The following is a 6,233-nucleotide window of genomic DNA, read 5'->3' on the forward strand; positions in this document are numbered from 1 at the left end:
CGTCTCCTCTCTCTCTCTCTCTCTCTCTCTCTCTCTCTCTCTCTCTCTCTCTCTCTCTCTCTCTCTCCAGACCATCACTCTCATGCCGGCCTCTCTCTCCATTCTCACCTCTCCTTCCTCCGCCGCCACCTTCAACTGCACCACCCCCACCAACGCCACCTCCAACTGCCACGTGCTCATCGACTTCGTCCTCACAAACGCCACCACTCTCAACGCCGTCAAGACCCTCTTCAACATCACCTGGCCACCTCCGCACCCTCCTCGGAGCCAATAACCTCCCCCTCTCGACCCGACCCGACTCACCCGTCCCCGTTGTCAGCAAGCTCCTCATCCCCTTCTCTTGCACCGAGCCTCAGATTTGGGTCCGATCTCCGCCACCATAGACGCCGCTACCGCCACTTTTCTCTCTCTACCAAGCCTTCTCGTCGACCCACCATTGTCCCTCGAAATTTCAAAGGGGTAAGAGATCAAGTAAGTTCTTCAATTTTTCTAGTTTAATTAGCTTTGGTGTTAGATTTATGTGTTTTTGTTTAATTTGATTTTGGTGTCTAATTTGATTTTGATTTTAATTTTGGTTAGGATGTGATTGGTATGATGGTGGTTATTTGGTACTGTGGTGGTGGTGGTGGTATCTTTGAGGCAGATTGGTATGGTGGTGGTGGTATTTGGAGCGGTCGGAGTGAGTGGATAGAAAACCTGCGGTGGCGTTTTTATTTTAAATTTTTTTTCAACCTTTAGCAACGGAATTCAACTATTCCGTTTCCTAAGTGGATAATTTTTTTTATTATAAAATAAAATCCGTCGCCTAAGTGCTTAGGAGATGAAAGTATTTTATCTCTTAAGAACCACTTAAGAGACGAAATTTTAGGTTCTGTCGCCTAAGTGTCTACCTCACCACACTTAGGTGACAAGTGTCTACCTCACCACACTTAAGCGACAGATCTTAGCCGACGGACGTTCCGTCTCCTAAGTATTTAGGAGACGAAATCTGTCACTTAGGAGACGAAATAATTCCGTCTCCTAAGTGCTTTTTTCTAGTAGTGAGAGGACTTTATCAAGGTTAAAATTTGGCCAAGGCTAAGGTTTAATGAAACAAACAATAATGAATTGCAAATCGCCCTTAAAACCTAGTAGAGCCATAAGATCACATTTTCATGAATGAGGACAAAGACCATATACAACATCATTAGGTCTTCAATTTAAAACAAACAAACTCCTCCATCACAATGTGAGACTTAATCCATACTTTCATTATTTTTTTCTTTTTTCAGTGCCGCCACATTCATTTTTTTTTTGTTTACTCTTTTATTTTACTTTTTTTTTTTCGGTCAACACATTTCTTTTTCTTTTCAATGGACAGGTCTAACTGCCCCACACTTGTTTCTCATCATCCCTCCACACGATACGTCACAAAATAAGCTCTACTAGGCCTTAAAGACAAAGGTAGAGATATCACTATACTAAGCTCAAGGTGAGGATTACATGGGTGATGACAGAAAGGCTTAACGTAGGCTCAAAGGGGTTCAACTAACAAATAGGGACACATGACAATTTGACAATGGTGGAAATCCTAAGTCCTTTTTAATCTCTTCCAAAATTAGAACATGTATTGATAAAAGTCTCGACTAGCACAAAAGTGAGTTCTAGCACTAGAGTCCGTTAAATTTAATCTGCGGCAAGCAATCAATCGAGGAGAAAGATAATGAGATCGCTAAACATTGCCAAGAAAATAGATGATAATTTATTCAATAAACACTCAGAAAGAATAGCATAATAAAGTTCAAATTCTCACCAGGGTAATTATGAATCAAAACTCATCATCAACATGCTCAAAATTCTGTACCAATGTCAACGAAAAACTACATCTATGTAATATCCGAGATATTTAAAAAAAAATAATACTATTATGTTCATAATTAATTGTGATAAGTTTTGACTAGTAAGGTTCTTTCTTATGTAGAAAGGTTGCGAGTTACGACCGCTTAAGTGAATAAGTAAATATTCTTGCATTAAGGTTCAGGTGATAGTCTTCATTTTTATGTCAAACCGGCTGGGTCATTTATTTGGCATTCATCATATTATTTTCTTAATGCGACTTGTTTGAAGAATATAACAGTTGGTTTGATGATATCTCATGACCAAAAGTAGTAAACCCTGCTGGTGTCATTAATTCCTTTACCGATACTAATTAAAGCTAGAGTATATGTATTTACATAATAAAAAAAAGAAATAGGGGAGGAGAATTCGAGAGACTTCGGGAAGAGTAAAGAGAGAAGGGCAAGGATAAGGTCGAGAGGAGATATTTTTTGGAGGGAGATAAACACGGACCTCCGAGGGGGAAGTCCTGAGTTCTATTGGACTCACTGACTCTTCTCTCTCGCTCCTTCTCTTGTTCCTTTTTGCCCGAGAAGAGGATCAGGGGAGGGGATTACAATCGTCTTCTTGTAAAGATCCATAAGCCTGATGGGTTTGTTTCAGTTTGGGTTTTGGAGTCAAATTTACTTTAAATTGTCTTTCTATAAATTGGGTCAGGGTGTGACAATCTACTACACACTCATATGCTTAGTATATATCGTAATTAACCAAAGAATTCACTTAACATCATCGATCTCAATCTTGTGATCTCTTTTAGCCATAATTTCAGAGATATATACTCATCCTAGACAGTTGAAAGACATGATGACTCACATAAAACAAACACAAATTATTATTTTTTTTCAAATTTTCGACTTTAACAAAAAAACAAAACATGTGTGTATTCTCTTCCCCCACACTTAAACTACGCATTGTCCACAATGTGAGAACAATATAGACCATGCAATGCATAATAGATGTATAGAGGAAAGTGAACAAAACTAAAGGTAGAAGGTGAGAAAAGCTCCCCCATTGTGTGCCATGAGGCCAACTTCCAGCTCCTATAACTTCCTGATGCAGCATCCAATGTCTGAGATTCCAATTGGAGATGAAAGATGGCATTGCTAGCTATTTGTGCATATGTGGAAAGTTTTCTAACTCCAAATGGGTTGAAAATGGAAGCTCTGCAAATTTAGAAGAAAAACATAGTTTGCACAGAAAAGCTAAGAAACGGACCTTTACGCATTCAAACCTGATTTCTGGTGAGTTCCAGTGCAGGAATATTAGTTTATAGATTTTATAGATATAATTATATATCTATTATCAATTATAATAATAATTAATTAAGCAAGCGGCCCCTTCGCGACTCAAACTGCCGGTACGCTTTCCGGCTCGCAACGACTCAAACGGGCGGGGGCTCCTTATTTGCTTGCAATGCCTGCGGTTAGCCTTTAGTTAGAAGTAGAAGTAGAGGGCACCCTTTGCCCCACACTTCAGAAACAGTAAAAAAGTATGGATTAAGTTGTAAAATCACCTCAAAGACAAGTTAAAGCTGACTCAACAAGCTTTCTAGGAATGTATGGCTTTACTCTACAGGATGGATGGAAGTATCCCCTGTTTTGACCTTTTTCCGGCTGTATTGCACAAATTCTGGTTTCCTGGCAGTGACCTTGCTGCCTTCAAAATCAAACTGGGAATGACTTGGGTATCCAAATCCACTTCTGTAAAATCCTACAGAAACTAAACTCAGAGATCTTTCTTTTGATATAAAGCACACCGTCCCAGGTTCTGTGAGATGCAAACCGTAGCCTTCCAAAGTTGGAAGACTGCTTCTGCGAGAGCACTGTTTTCGCTGAATTTGGAGTTTTCTTCAACTTTTCTCAACTCTCACCTGCACACAGACAAAACGCATGAAAACGAACAAAAACAAAACAAATAAAGCACAGAAAGTTGGGCTGCTACGGCTTTTTGACAAGAGTAGTCAGGAGGTTCAGGTCGTGGTTCAATCAAATGCTTGACCCTCTTCAAAGATATTTCATGGTCCTTTGGTAGCAATTTGAGTAACTTGGGAGCAATGGAGATATAGGATGTAAAACTTCTCTTTTTGTTTCTCTTCTTCCATTGTCTGCAACTTTTCTCAATCAATGTAAGAATCTCCTTATCTGATTTGAGACATTCAGGTACCACCATATCCACATGCTCAACAAACTCAAATGATTCTTGCATGGGAAGAACATACAGCTTGAGTGAGGGAGTGAAGAATCATGTTGTCTTTCATGTACCAGCAATAAAGGTCCAAATGTAGGAGGTTTGATAGACTCCTCTTTTAAGCAATCTTCAGAAGTCTCAACATCGTGTGGCTCTTCATAGGACTCCTCCAAATCTGTTTCTTCCTCCTCAAAAAATATTGAATCATGGAATATTGTATCATGAGGTTGACACGGAGCTGAAGTTGCAGGAAGTTCATATGGAGTTGTCATCAACGAAGATGATTGCTCTTGAGATATTAAGGTCAATAAGGTGTCCAAACTCCTTTTAGTTTTTGCCCAATTACCATTGAAAGCTTCTTGCTCCTCAGTCCGAGCTTTATTTGAAGAAGCTAGAGCCTCATTCATCCCATTTAGAGACTTGATCATATCATCGTAATGATTTAACTTATCTAAGATTTGATGAGAAAGTGTTTATGTCCAGTAGTCATGGAATGAATATGGTGAAGATTGGAACTCATTGGAAAATCCTAGTTGCATGTCCGAATTGGTGTTCCATGAAGAATAAGAAGGATCATCCCATACTGTATTGTGTGGAGGTGAATAGTAATCATTCCAATGCCCTTGGTTGTCTTGAAATCCTCTAAGCATATTTTGATCATAGTATTCTTGATATTGGATGCTTACACATGTCTTCGTTGAATGACCTACCATGGAGCATCCATGACACACCTTCTAAGGTTGATGCCACATTGAAAAACAAACATAAACTATAGTTAGTAATATATACAAAACTAAATCACAAATCCTAAAACAATAAATAATATAATTTGAAAAGCTATTAAAACAGAAAATATATATACAAGAATTAAAGCAAATTGCTAGGGATTTTTCAATCCCCGGCAACGGCGCTAAAATTGATAGCGACCGAAACCGGGTGTTTCAATTAAAACCTTTTTGTGTCAATTGTAGTATAGTAAATAAGGGTATAGTTATAAAAGCCAGGGATTGAGGGTACCTTTACAATTTATGTTAATTACAAAACAAGATAAAACAAAAGATGATAGTACTAGAGATATGGGGTCTTGTGATTATAAACAAGAGAAAATAAGAAACAAAATAAAGCAGAAAAGACTAGATGGATGAGACGTTAAAGACTTAGAAATCCACCACCAAGTATGTTTCAAGACATGTTAACAACCAAAGCTTTAATTATTAAGTCGCAAATTGGTATCAATCAAGAACAAACCGTGAATGCACTGCGTAATTCCTTATTACTTCTCTTGAATACTTAAGCAAGATGAACGCACCATTACTAAGCTTTTAGAATAACCAATCAAGGTATAGACGCTATCCTATAAACAAATTATTCTAAGCATTAAGATCAATAAAAGTTTGATTGAACAAGTATGCAAAATTAGTGTGGAAGGCCTCTAGCATGCAATCCTTTTTTTTGGTTTCACCTATTGGTCCTATAAGTTTTACTACATTGAATTAAGCTGTATTAACCATTTAGAAGATTAAACAACCTAATTCTAGCCCCACTCACAAGTTCATAATGTTTTATGTTGCGCATACATAAACATAAACAAGCAAGAGTTCTCCATAAACCAAAACCAAATAAACAATTTGAAAGACTCAATAATTCGAAACCAAAGTTCAAAACAATATCTAAAATATTCTTGGGGCTTGAAACATTGCCCCTAACTAAGAGAATTCAGCCACACATGGCTGTAAAATTACACAAGGAGAATAAAAGATAACAAAGGAAAGATAAACCGTGGATGATGGAGAGATCGATGATGGCTTGGCAGTTTCCTTGTGCGAGTCCCTAACTATGGAGGTTCTGATGATGTGAGACTGCTAGCCTCATCCAATCTTCACGTCCTCCCCTTCTTTTCTGCTGTGATTAGGGTTATGAAACTCTCAAAACTTGTCCATGGGCTTGCCAATGTGGTCTGGGCCTCAAAATAGAAGTTTTTGTCCAAATCAGAAATTCTGGCAGATTGACCTTCGGCCACTCAAACAGTCATAACTTCTTCTCCAAAATAGATATTGATGATCCGTAAAAAGTTATGGAAAGTAGACTCTTTGAGCTTTCCATTGATATATGGCAAATCTCCTGGATCGTTGTGAGCTGATCACAATGTTCTGTCTAAGTTGACTGATAAT

This window comes from Fragaria vesca, linkage group LG1, assembly GCF_000184155.1.
Source record: "Fragaria vesca subsp. vesca linkage group LG1, FraVesHawaii_1.0, whole genome shotgun sequence".
NCBI classification, from domain to species: domain Eukaryota; kingdom Viridiplantae; phylum Streptophyta; class Magnoliopsida; order Rosales; family Rosaceae; genus Fragaria; species Fragaria vesca.